Genomic DNA, 14158 nt, shown 5'->3' with positions numbered 1-14158 from the left:
TTAAAAAAAAAAAAAAAAAAAAAAAAGGTTCCTAAAGTTCCTTTGAGGGTGGAGTACAGCAATGAAACAAAGTGGTGACCAGCTGTTTCAAAGCATGATGCATCCTGTACCATGGAAAGAAAAGCTGGCAGGGGGATCAGGCATTCTGTTTTCACTCATAACTGGTTGGAGTTTACCAAATTTTCAGTTCCAACCAATTTTTTTAAGTAAAAGCATATACAAGTTTCTAATGGACATTTTTATTAAAACAATATGGTAGTATTTCAATCAGCTGTAGGAACTGGGTGAAATTTTCCACCAGCCAAGAAGTACTGATGAAAAAAAAGAAAAAGAAAAATTAAGTAATTCGTAGAAATTTGTTTCTATTGCTTTGATTTTACCAGCTCTAGTCGCATCCCCTAGCGCACATGCATTCTGGGGGTGTATTTTGGTCTTTGCCTTCCAGTAGTGTCTATAGGCCCTAGTTGAGACCTGTGTCCCATTTTGCCAAGTGCCGTGCGTACTCACCGTAAGGCAGTGTATCTAGAAGAATTTACAGTCTAAATAGACTGGACAGACACAGGTTGGGAAAGGAAGCAGGTTGTCATCTTCATTTTATACATGGAAGTTGAGGCCCTGAGAAATTAAAGGATGCACAAGGTGAATGGAGGGATCTATGAAACCGGGTCTTCCAAGTCTCCATAAATTGCCTTACCCACAAGGGTAGAGAGGCAGCTGTGTTGGGACCCAATCCAGCACGGTGGCGTGATTGCCCAGCTCCTCACTGATATTGGTGGGAGTGGAGGGAGCAGAGGATCTGGTAGTGCTGAGCCCTTCCAGGACTTGCACGGAAAGTACAACAGGCTCTTGTGCTTGGCAGCTCACCAGGGCATACTTGGCGCAGGAGTCTGCATTGCCCAGACTCGGTGTGCACACTGTTACCAGCACTTGCTCACTCAGACGTGGTCTTAACACAAAGAGATCCAGTGGCTACTCTCTGCTGTCCACACCTCGCACGTCCCTTCCCCCGTATTCATTTTTCAGCACCTTCCCCGCACAGCACGCCTCCCACTGACACATCCGTGTCACTCACGGTACGGTGTAGCCAATATCGTCTTTCAGCACATCGGCGTGCGCCACGAATGCTTCTCTTTGGGGGCGAGGAGGGAGGTGAGGATAGGGGGCGCCTCCTGCCCGAGACGCTGCCGACAAAAGCACAAGTGTTTTTGTTCGAGCTGGCAGAGCCCGGCTGTGCTGAAGCCTCTCTTTCATCAGTGGGTATTAGGCCCAAAGCGCTGCCTCTTTGAATATGTACACAGCGCATTCCATATCCTGTCACCAGGATGACAGATTTGTCAGGCTTCGCAGAGGCCTGGCACCTGGGGTGCAGAGCAAAGCCGGCTTTTCAGCTAAAAGCGCACACAGTTTTTTTTTTTCCTCCCCCACCCCCCCGTCGGGAAACTTTCTCCTCCTCCTCCTCCTTCTTCCCCTCCATTTCCCCCCCGAACCTGAATGAACACTTCTTTCAGTAATGGGTTTTTTCCACCTGGTTGACTTGATGAAAGGTTTACGAGTTGACATTACGAGCGAGAAGAACAAAGCAAGCGCAGGGATGTGTGCGCGCGCGTGGGGGCAGGGAGAGGGCTCGACAGAGCTGCTGAAAACTTTATTACAAACTGAGAGACGTGGGGAGCAATAAATCAGTTGGATACTCGCTACGAACTGGCGGAAAACGTCACGGCGGAATCGGATGGAAAAATACGCGGGGCGAGGTTTGCAGGCGGGCTGGGCACCAAAAGCTCCCACTGGCTTCCGGTGGGAACTGGCCGTCTACTGAGAGGGGGAAGTGGCTGTTAAACCATCTCGGGCCCCTTTAAAAAGTTTCTTAATTGAGACGCTCCAAAACCAAGACACCTGGCATCCCTCTCCATCTCAAACATTGTTGAGTGCATGTAAAATAGTCCACTCCCAGAGAAGGTTGACAGGGGTTCGGTGTCAAGTTGCTTTTTGAAAAACCTCCCCATCTCTATCAGCAGGACTTAGACACCTAATCTCGTTCAGATAGTTTCGGAAATCTCGGGGACGTGACTTACCTGGATTTTTGGACACTTAAATACTTTGAGGGTCTGGCCCAAAGTGCTTTGCTGACTTGCAGTAAACCACACTGCCTCTGTTGAGTCGGATATAGGGCATACCCTGTGATCACGCTACTGGGCACTGAAGTCCTGCCATGTACAGCGTGAAATGCATCAGCTGCTGTTTAGTATCGTACAGTAAAATTACACAAGATTTTCCAGTGACTGGTTAAGAACAATACCATATCCAAAGGAAACTTTTGCAAGCAAGGCATAATGCAATTAACTAGGAGGAATTTGTTTAGGAAACTTTTACAAAAAAGTACCATGGACCCTTAGCAGCTATGAGTCACTAACAACATGGTTAAACTTGTTGTGGTACCCCCAAACCAACCCCTCTCAGCCAGGCTGAAACCTGGCTTTGGTGAGAAGCAGGAGCCAGCTTGAAGGCTTTTGCTTCTAACACCTTTGCGAGGAAGGGAGGCTTGTGCTAGTCCTGATTTTGCAGGCAGGGAGAGTTATGACATGCCTTTCACTGCCTTGTGTATGGGCTTCTCAGGGAGAACCATGCAAAGCTCATCAGATATAGTGCTATTTTTAAAAACTAAAATCACAGTCTATGTTTGAACCTTCCAGTAGACACAATGATTGGCTCCTCCAAGCTAAGCATCCTCAGCCAGATTCTTTCCTTGGGTTAATGAGGTCTCTCTGTACTGAAATCAATGACCGAGGCTTCCCTGCCGGTCCCAGGGAAGCCTTACTTTGACTATCGCCCTGTTGTGAAGAACAGAACAACTCCTGCCACATATTCCAGCACACCCCTTACAGCCCTCCTGAGTGCTGCTGTGCCATCCCGCGACATGCTTCCGCTGCTGTTTCTCCTGGACAATCTTGTCCTGCGCGCTGAAACAAACATGTTTCTATTTTAAACTCTAATCCATGGCTACTGCATGCCTTTTGGAGTGTGAATGTCCTGGAAATGTCATTGCAGAGCAATGTGCTCAAGGGATTAGAATGGTTCTACTTTGCAAATGACATGATGCAGTCACAGATGTTACTCTGGCCAGAACATCAGATGCAACTGCACAGGCTTAACTTTTTGAGTTTTTAATTAAAAAAAAAAAAAAAAGTAAGGCAAGATCCTGAAGGATGCTGGGCACTTGCAACTTGACTTTGTTCAAGTCAGCACTGACTTTGAGCTACAGGTGCTAATTCCCATTTGGCCCCCAAATAAGTAAAAACCTAATTTTCTCCTGATCACTCTCCAGGCTTCTCCAATCGGAGGAAGCAGAGCTTAAAAGGTGACTTAAAGGAAACTATGCTTGGTATTTCCATCCTTTGTGGGAACGGATGTCCGTCTGCACCTCAAGCCATCTATGCATGGCTGGCAGCCCTTCTAAAGAATGGGCCTAGGTGGAGACGAGCAGAGGAAGGGTCAAGATTATGGTGCATTGGCAGTGTGGGGTTTAGGAGTCTGGAACTGAAATAGCAGCAAGGATGTGGATTGGGATTGAAGTGTATTGGCAAAAATGGACAAGGAAGCAGATTACATTAGTAAGGGAGGCTGCAGGTCACAACTGAAGTACAAGGGTAGAGCTGTGGGAAGCAGGTAGCTTGTATGAAAACTCCCTGAGCTCTATAGGTTTGACTCTCCCTGGTTCTGCACTTTGTCTTATCCTTTACATCTGCACAAGGGACAGCAGGCTTTAAGGGAGCAGACAGGACAAACCACAAAGCACAATGAAGCTCTATGGGCCAGATTTTCAGGAGAGATTAATGAACATGGTTGGGTGCCTCTACTTCTGGATGGTGAGCTTAAAGATGCTTTAAAGGAGACTGAACTTCACAGGTAGAGATTCAGCATTTTCTGAAAATTAGGTCCATTGAAGAGGTCTTAAAAAGTTGAGCACTTGAGCCTTCCTAAATCACGAGTCGCATCTGAAAATACTGGCCGGTGTCTGGACCGCTTATAGGCATTCAGTCCCAAAAGCAAAGTGAGCTGTGACTTAGGCTGCATTGTAATGGCATCAAGCATGCACACCAATGAAACATCCTTTCAGTGTGGGTTTGGGGTCGGGGTGTAGGAGAAGTGCCGAGCTAACTTTAAAATTTAAAAAATATATATCAACAAAGTTCCAGCTCCAGGGAAGCAGCCTGTTCGCTCAGCTCTAAATGTCTGCTCCATCTCTGTGGCTCCCATGAAGCAAAGCAGTATTACAGGCCTGTATTAAATTTAGCCAGTGCCATAAAAAGCTTTTGCTTACCTGGAGTCAGGGACACAGAAAACCAATCAACATTCAGGTCATCTAGCTACTGAATGGGAAAGTAGTTGTGAAGTACCTAATTGTTTGAAACTTTCCAAATCAGATTTACAGTCAAGCACATAAATCACATCTTGTTATATCACAACAAGCTTACTGATGCTAGCGGGTTGCCTGAGTAGAAATGAGGACAGAAGTCTGCCCCATATCTTTCATTTTGATTGTGGTTTAAAGGAGTAGAGGAAATCTTTCCATTTCTTTGTTTCAGCTGGAACTGGAAAAGCAAAATGCCATGGACAAAGCTGCTCTAACTCAACTTCTGATGCATCAGAGAGGCATGCTTCATATACACTTTGGTCTCATAGCCATAATCCCGGGTTTGGGTCTTCTAGACTATCAAGAAGAACTCTGGGAACATGTGGCCGAAAAAGCTCTGAGGATTTTTATGCTGGGGCCAGCACGTCACAGAATTGGACTTGGAGGCAGATGCTCACAGCTAACGGATATTGTCAGGAAAGTTTGGTCACGTCTCTCATTATTGAGTCATTGCAGAAAGGCAACAGGATCTCATGGTAATTAGAAGGGCAAAAGTTAGTAAACCAAATGCATACTTAAGAACACAAGAGCGTGGAGATGGAGTCAAAGTAAAACAAAAACGAGAATTATGAGATGAAAGGAAATCTTCCATTTACGCGTTTGGCAAAGCCTTCTTGCTCACTTCACCCATGATGCATCACCGAGACGAGCATATAAATCTCTTGAGGTTTGTCCAAAGTGATCGTAAGCCATGAAATTCTCCAGCGACTACTGCAGTCCAAACCTGTCCCTGAGCAGCATTCAGCATGGCTCCTGTTCATCGTCTTTGTTGGAGGATCAAGCACAGGAATGGACAAGAACAATGGCTCCTGCGGTCTGTGTTCTGCTGCTTGTCAGGACAGATAATGGATCTTCTAGTTCACGCTGCCTCCAGTTACACTAGTCAGCCAAGTGCCTCCTTAGTCATGCACTGGGGCAGGCCAATGGTCCATCTATCATACTATCTGGCCCCATGATTTTCCGGACCAGATGCTTTGCCTCCTATCCTGCTTCGTGTTGCAGTGGATGAAGTGAATGGGCAGGCAGAACCTTTGAATGCGACTGTTTTACCTGAACCACTCCATAAAAAAAAAAAAAAAAAAAAAAAAAAAAAAAAAAAAAAAAAAAAAAAAAAAAAAAAAATCAGTCCAGTTCTAGGTTGTGGAAGCGAGATGAGGTGAGGAGTACCAGCGTGTCCTTGACTCCCATCCAGAGACATGACTGTGAACCTACCTCACATCATGCTGACAGATTCTTGATTCTGTCCTCCAGTTTCACCGACTCAAACCTGCTTTCCCCTTTCTCTTGGTAGCAAATATATGCCGTGCACTTGCTGACTTATGTTAACAAATGAGGCCAATTGTTGCTTACTGGAATCACCTTTCAATGGGGAGTTGACAGCGAGAACAATGCGTTTGTTTGCAGTCTGTGGAGGCTGCAGGGAGCATCTGTCATTATAGGAGCCACATGTCAAAAGAGGTTTCAGACTGAGTGATTCTCAGAATAGGAAAGAGGCATGTACAGCCCTGTAGCTGGACTGTTGAATGCATCTTTGTTGGGACTTTCATCTTCCACTATATTTTACTTCCAGAGATGATTTTCTTCTATTAGATGTGGCTTTTAATTATGAGCTAAATGTACAATTAGTGGTTTACCTGACCTATATAAACAGGCATTTTCTTTTTTTTTTCTATTCTGCACTTCAATGGGTTGAAAGAATTCCCTTTTGATAATTTACCAAAGAAGAAATGGATGTATGTGTGTTTGAAGATTCATTCAAACTAGTTAGGATTGTACCGGAAGAAAACGTTTAGTCACTGTAAGCGCTGCCAGCAGCATCATAATGAGTCTGGTGCAGCAGAGCCAACTAGCAACCACAACTGAAGCTGGAGAAAGGACATAAAAGAAAAATTCCACTAGGACCTAGGCTGGTTAGTAAAACAGGCAGGAAAACAGTAAAGGAAGTATAATAGGATTTAACTGTCATATTGGTGCCTTTCATCCTCAAGGTTGGCAAAGTAAGTTACAGGCCACAGATCTAAACACTAGGGCTGGCCTAATTTTACTTTCAATGTTGTGAAAAAATCATCAACATTTTCAAATTGTTTCCTTGTGGCAGGGCTGGAAACGGACTCATTTCTCATTACCAATTCAGCTTTTGGCAAATGAGAAGGTGGTTTAGCAAAAAGTATTGCAAAAGAATTCATGAAAAGTGAGAGCTTTTGAAGTTGTTGCAGGGGGAAGGTGGGGAGGGCAATTCTGTGAACACCAAGCGCGGGAGCCAGAAAACCCAGGTTAAGTCCCTGAGTCACTTACAGACGTAATGAATGATATTGTCAAGCAAGGATAAAGTTGCAAGTGCTCAGCATCCCAATAGAAGTTGAACAAGTAAATGCAGGGTACAGGACAGCTCAAGGCCTGCAGGATAGCACATGAGATACTTGAATACTGGGAGGCACCTAAGCACCTAGGCACGTATAAGGAGCAGCCTGCAAAATGGGAGAGTGGGGACCAGTGACACAGTTCAGCAGCGCAAGGTAGGGAAGCACTGCTTAAACTCAGGGGGAGGAGACCTCTTAGCGTGATGAAAAGTGACATCAGCTCTTTGTGGTGTCTGCAAACAGGATCTTGGGGTGTTAAGGACTTGTCCAAAAGGAATCCCAGGGGACAAACAGCACAATCCCTAATTTATCTCTCTGGGAAGCCCTGCTGGGAGGTGAACATATAGCTCCAGGGAGTCTAAATTATTTCACACCTGGTCCTTGGGCCAAGATCCCAGGAAGTGCTGAGCAAGTGGGCATTGAGGATATCCAGCACCTCCCAGGAACTGCTCAGCAACTCTCAGGGTTGGGTGAGACACTAGTTCTAAACACCGACGCAGGCAAAGCTCCTGATGAGGACAAAGGGACTGAAAAGGTGCAAGCCAATATTGTGCTATAAGCTGCTGAAGCTCTTCTAATCACACTTGACTAGTGCGATTCCAATTTTCTCCACCCAATTATTTGGCCCCCCCCCAGCTCATAGGCCATTGCTGGAAAGAGCCACCTCTCTGTGACCTGATCTCCTGGAACACCAAGAGGACTCAAGTTTTCTTGTGCACTGTGGTGCTTCGTCTCCACGCCGATATGTGGCCACATGCTTGGCAAGGGTTGGGCGCCCACCAGTGCTGTCAGACTCAGCAGGAATCGTGGGGACTTTGCATCTTGGAAAAACACAGGCGGGGAGGTGCGGGGCGAGGGGAGAAACGGAAAGGCCTGCGCACGGAGCAGCACAGCAGGGTTTGCCTGGGAATTAAAAATGAAGTCCTTACATTATCTAAATCATCCCCTTAGGTGATGCAGCTCTACTGGGAGGTCATTGACCCTGATGAAGGAGTGGGTTTGTGGTCTGTCTCATCCATCTCCCCCCAGAGCCCTGATGGTGGGGGGTATTGCTTCATTAGAAAGCAACCAAGCGTTTTAAGTTCATCTCTTGTCTTCTGCTGGGAAGAAACATTATTCAGTGCCCAGAACTGACCAAGGCTGCGGGCATTCCAACTGCAAGTCCTGTTATTAAAACTATAAACTGTGAGACCATTAAAACCAGGAAGGGGGCTGGTGGGAAAAAGATTTAGTAAACCTTTGCTCTTCCAATCTTGTCTCAATGCCCCTGCAGGGATTTCAGATCACGTAATCCTCCGGAATGACCCAACTGGGGGGCTACTTTCCCCCATCTTGCAGACAAGCTAATAAATAATCTCTCTCTCTCTCCATATGTAGAAATACTCTCATTGTAAATTCAGTTCTCCACTTTGCTGTCCCAGTTTCATAACCTCAGCAGCTCCTTCCCACTGACAATGAGCATCTGCCTTTTGTTAGGAAGAGAATTGAAAAGTCACGTGGCATGAGAAGCCCTGCTAGGAACAACTTTGTATTTTAGTTTTAAATTGCACAATTAGCATATTTCTAGAAAGCTTTGCAATGTTATTGCTATTGCATTTATTCTTTTGTGTTTTGGTAGGGCTTAGAAAAATCACAGACAAGGGTCTTTGCTAGGTGATGTTCAAAGAAGTAGTGGGGAAGAGAAGAGCTTAGTTGCAATCTGCCTGGAAAAGCAGATGAATGGCTCTGGTTGAGAGTGAGAGGAAAAGGTAACAGAAAGAAGAGCTTAGCAGGAATCAGCAGTCATAGAAAAAGCAGAAGCTGTCATTTAAAGCCATGTGAAGGAGCTCCATTCACCTATGTGCATACCTATTTGCCTCAATGCATTACCAGATGTACTGGCCTGAATTTGACTGGCCACCATTGATTATAAAAGGAATTGCAATTGCTCAGTATCTTTAAAAATCAGTCCTGTTTAGCCCTAGGGAGCACATCTTGCATTTTACTCCTCTAATTGCTATCACAACCATGTATTTTAAATGTCTCACTCCCATTGCCCTGGTTTTCTTGTCAGTCCAACCTGCTGCTGCATTTGGCCTTCTCAGGAAAAACTGATGTGGTAAAGGAGAGCTGAGAGAAGCATCCAGTGGAAGGGTGTTGGCAAAGGGTTACAGCAGTTCAACGATCAAAGTCTTCCCTCGTGTTTAAAATGACAGATTTCTGCCCCAGTGACCGATCATGATCAGATTCCTTTCCATTTCTGGAGGACTATAAAGTAGCGATGCCCAGGAAGACACGGCCTCTCTTGTTGAATGCAGGGCTTGCTCTTGCTCTGCAGCACTGTACCCTGCACGTGGCTGCACCAGGACCTCAACAGAGTCACTCCAGTTTCCTCCCGTGCTAATAGAGGTTAGAGTTTAGCTATAGGATCCTATTAGAGATCCTTTCATGCCACTGTGTGATTATGGAGATGAGTGGCTGAAAGCACACTGAGATTATAATGGAGAATGTTTATTTTGTCGGTAACCCAGCTGGCTGATTCACAGCATTTCAAACTTCTGCAAGTAAATAAATGAAGGGAGCCTGCTTTCCCCTTCTACTCTACAGTGTGTATACATGAGTGTTAGTTCATGTATCAGATTCCTGTACAAAACACACTGTCAGGCTATTAATAATCTGAAGAAACACCTTGAAACTTGACTCAATGAGGGCACATTGCAAATGGACTCTAATGGCTTTTATTTCTCATCTCTGTCACCTCAGATCTAATCAGCCATTTTCTCATTTTTTATCCTATCCAGTCCCCTCTATAATCAGCCAGTAACTCTCCCCTCAGTGCCAAGCAGAGCAAAATGGGGCTGAGCAATGGGGTCAGTTGTAATTTATTAGCAAAGAAAGCTGAGGTGTGCCACAGAGCCCTGAAAAGACTCCCCAGGTGAATCCCCAAGGTAGAGAGGAGATGGAGCCTGGTTAGTGTTTTGTGGCTACTGACCCCCCATTGCGGGCCTGAGCTTAACTGGAGGTTAAGTTAAGGGCTTCAGGTCCTAGGAGGCAAGCATCATTCCAAGCCAAGACAGGGATTTTCCTTGGGAAACAGCAGCTCTCAAAATTTTTCCTTCTGCAGCCCATAAGAACAGGCTTCATTGGCCTATAAGAGGCTCCACCGGCCCCCAAAATGGGTTCTTACTTTGGGGAAGCGTCCGTCAGGGTCTGGACTTGCAAGCTGTAATAATGCATTAGAAAAGGCACTGGGTGGCAACATGCCTGACCTTGAAGGTGGTTCAGGACCAGAAAGCAAGTGTTGACCTTTTCTCCAAAAAGATCCAACATACTCTGCTCCTTGCAAAGGGAAGTGGTTTTAAAAATCAGTACAAAGTGTACTGTGGGATCATTAATGATGTAAAGTGGTTAGGTTTCATATCTACATCTCATCTGAAAAGGGGAAACAAAGCAACAGTTCTTTCCTTGGGAGGAGGGACAGAAGTATGAGGAAACAGATAATGAGATGAACACTGACTGCATTCCAGTACCTGGGTCCTGTCATTTTTCTGAAGATATCTGTGTACCTATCGGTATTAGGTAATAGTAAGTGCTAAGAGGAATTTGCAAAAGTGCCTGTGTACACCTCTGCATCTTTAGGTGCCAAAATACCTTTAAAGCTCTGGGTCTGAGATATCAGCAAGATAGGTAAATGAAGAGAGAGAGGGACCAAGAAGAAAGGAGGAAGGGGCTTCCCTCATGCAAAAGTTCAAAAGCATACAACACTTGAAAAGAGAAGGCATAAGTCCTTCATCTCAGCCACCCTGACATTATGATCTATCTTTTCTGGTTTATTTGGTTATACAAACGTTGATTTAAAAAATACTTTCCGAGCCGCTTGTGGGAATCCAATCTGGTTTTCATAGACAATATGCACACAAAAATAACTCATATTTCTCTTCAAGAGGCACGGAGATATAAAGCTTTTGACTCAAGGGTTTTTTCTCCCTTTTCCCCTCCTTCTTCTAAGTATCTCTTTATTCATCACTTTAATTACCTGATCATAAATTTCTTTAGGGGGTTACTTAGGAAGAAAATTAGCATCAAAGCTTGGCAGTAAATTCCGGGACTTTTGGAGCAGGTCCAAGCTGTTTCACCTGTGATTAATTAGATGATTTTTTTTCTTTAAGTGCCAGAGGGCTGTTGAGGTCTTTAAGCAGTTACATGACTGCTGGCAGCTCAGGAATTATGATTGATGTATTAGTCTGGCGTTTTAAGACTGCAGCTTCTTTCTGGAGCGTGCCTGTGGGTGTGTGGGCATATGGAGGCATGGGCTTGTGTGTGTGCATGTGGGTCTGTATGGGAGATGCTGGGAGTAAATCAAGGACCAAGGTTTTTGAAAGCGGGCATAAACTTAGGCCTCTAAGTCCATACTCAGGCTCCTACATAAGCCGCTTCAATTTCAAAAGTGCCGAGTAGTCAGTAGCCCCTGTTACAAAAGGAACCGCTGGCTGAGCAGCACTTCTGAAAGCCAGGCCATTTATTTAAGCAAAGGTTACTCATTATGCACTTCAGACCCAGGCTTTCCAAAGATACAAGTGAGTTTTGATTCCCAGCTTGAGACACCTTCAAAACGAACCGATTCTCAGAGGGTAGTACCCAGTACACAAACCACAAGGCACAAGAATGTATTAATCACTATAAAAAAAAAAAAGTCGTCTTCAAGGAACTTAATTTTATGCATCTGATTCTGAAACTCGCAACCCCCTGTGCCCTTGAAAAAAAAACCAAAAACAAAACAAAACCCCCAAAAGTTTCAATAATCTCAGACCAGGAGCTCCCGTCAAAGGGACTGCGATGCAGGGAGAGAAATGCTCGTTAGTCAAAAAGGATTAATTTCTAAACGGTCACAGCACTGGGTCAAAATGGCACATTTTAAAACTATGCCTCCAGTAGTGTACATCTGCTAGAAAAGGACCCCTAAGGGGAAAAATTGAAACCCCCCAAATTTGAATGACCGGGAATGAACTCAGTAGATCCATGGTCCTTTACTGGGAAATCTAGCAGGCTACCATTTCCAGGTCAGGGTCACCAACTGGGTGTCTGCTTCTCACTGGCCACAACCTTTCAGTCTGGATCACCACCTCTGTCCAATCTACTAGAGTTTGGTCCTAGATGGCAGGAAGGCAGAAGGGCTTTCTTTCCCTAGCGGGACAGGTGATGGTTGCGACTGTGAGACAAGTGCAACCGTGAACAGATCTCCTCACCAGAGAGGACAGAGAACAGCATGGATAGTTGGGGAATGGAAGCGATCACAAGGAATATTTTGCCTGCCCCAGCATTATTTGAAGGTGCCAGTTAATCAGAATTTACCTGGGGAGACTAAAATCTCTTGCAGCTCTCAGGCCAGACATGTGTTCTGGGTGGAAGAGCTTGTGTGCGTTCAAAAGAGCTGCTCCTGCTGCCATATACGATTGCAGTCCAAGTGCATTCAGAGGGGTGAAGAGCTGCTTGGTCATATCAGAAGATGGCTCTTCATACCTGCTGTGAAGTGGCTCATCTCCATGGGAAGTTCCTGAGGCTCTCACCATCCCTGTTCGGAGAATAATGAAACTCGGTGTTAGCAGCCACCTCCTGTTTTTGTCAATGCCCGGCCAGCCTCATCTAACATTTATAGAGTCTGGGATTCTCATCAGATCTCATTGACTATCTGTCAGTCACCACCTGCCACATGCTGCACTGCAAAACCCATTGAACAGCAGTGACAACCCTCACCGCTCCCTGTGCTGGATTACAGGTAATGGGGCAGGCGGGGAGCAAATAAGTTACAGACCAGGACACATAGCAAGAACTGCATGCATATGTGCACATGCATGTGCAGTACGGCATGCATTTATGCATGTGTGGATGCATTTATATTCCATACGTGTCTGAGTAAATACAAGAGGAGGGCTCAAGCACAAGCGGCACAGCTAACTGCTCTGTCTTCACCGGCTGGTTCAACACATTTCCCTCAGCTCTCCTGCAGCACGGTCCAGTAGAGAGGTCAGTCATCTGGGAGCCAGAAGACCTGGTTCCTATCGCTGCCCTGCTCTGTGATCTTAAACAAGTCACCTCCCTTCTCTGCACCTCAGCTTCACCTCCTACCTAAAAGGGGGCAAAGATTATTACCTTGCTTTTGTCAATGGGCTTGACACCTTATGTGAGAGTGGCTGTTATGCTGCCGGCCAGCACTAAAGATCATTCTGGTACAGCCATCTTAGCAACTGTTTTCTTTCAGAGGAACGTGCGGCAGACAGAAGAATGAGCCTCCGCGAAGGACTAGATACTTCAATAGCCCTGATGCAGCCTCAGTGACAGACTCCATCAAATTCACAGACACACTTTCTGATGGAGGGATTACCCCGTGCAAACCATGCCACACAAAAGCAGCAGGCTGAATGGAAGGTACAATGGGAGTGCAAACTCGGGCTAGCGAGCAGTGCACTAAGGTGGGACTTTGGAGGGCTGGCTCCTATCCTCAGCTCTGCCAGTGATGTGCTGGGCCACCCTGCGCAATTCATGACATCCGTTTCCCTTCCCAACCTTTGTCTCTTATTTAGGCTACAAGCGGGATCATCTCCCACTCTATTTGCTCAGTATCTAGCACAGTCAGACTCCAGTCTCAACTGGAGGCTACTAAACTAAGCACAAATACTAATAATTCCCTCTCTTGCAGACCCAGGGGTGACTGTGGCAGTTTAGAATAGAGATACATAAGCAAACTCCCCACACTACTCTGCCTATCTGTGGCCTTCCTGCATCTGTAGTGTGGATTTCGCTCACTGGGGTCTTATATTTACTTTAACAAAAGAAAGGCAGGAAAGCAGGCGGGCAGGCAATAAATTAGAAGATATGCTAGCTGAAGGTTCAAAATTGGTACCTACAGTGTGCACAGCCACATAAGTGTATGTGTACACACAGACGTATCTAGAGATCCTCTCCTACCCCTTTGCTTTTCAGCTTATGACAACAAAAATTATTCCTTGCTGGAAAAAAAAAAAGCAGCATTGTTGACATTAAAAAAAAGTCCTGTGCTTTGCTTGAACAGCACAAGCCGTCTTGATCAGGTGTCTAAGGTGCCTCGTTCCTACAAAGCATTTAAACCTGTCTAACATCAAAAAGTAAGGTAAGACAAGTCACTTTGATGCTCCACAGCACATGCCTAACATGATTATTGCAGAATCTTCCTGGTGATAATAGAATTATGCAAAAGAGGCCTTGACCCATTAACGCTTTTACTTTTCTTGGGATTTTTCTCCCCCCTTCTTTCGATCCTCCGAAGCAGAAATGTATTTGCACATAAATGACAACCAAACACCACGATGGAATAAGTAACGGGAAAGCTCCCAAGTCCTCCCTCTAAAATTAAAAAAAAAAAAGGGGGGGG

The 14158-nt window shown here is 45.4% G+C and overlaps 1 protein-coding gene across 1 annotated transcript in view; it reads right to left on the bottom strand.

Annotated features, from left to right (window-relative positions):
• KCNU1 (potassium calcium-activated channel subfamily U member 1) overlaps window positions 1-14158 on the bottom strand; it is a 101213-nt gene that overhangs the window by 3714 nt on the left and 83341 nt on the right. Inside the window, exon 27 of the mRNA XM_019514516.1 lies at window positions 12103-12322. The gene's annotated coding sequence lies outside the window, so the exon portion shown is untranslated. The remainder of the gene's footprint in view (window positions 1-12102; window positions 12323-14158) is intronic.

The sequence above is a fragment of the Gavialis gangeticus genome, unplaced genomic scaffold (genome assembly GCF_001723915.1).
Source record: "Gavialis gangeticus isolate Ggan-Ray unplaced genomic scaffold, GavGan_comp1, whole genome shotgun sequence".
In the NCBI taxonomy this organism is placed as follows: domain Eukaryota; kingdom Metazoa; phylum Chordata; order Crocodylia; family Gavialidae; genus Gavialis; species Gavialis gangeticus.
This window is presented reverse-complemented; position numbering and strand designations above follow the sequence as displayed.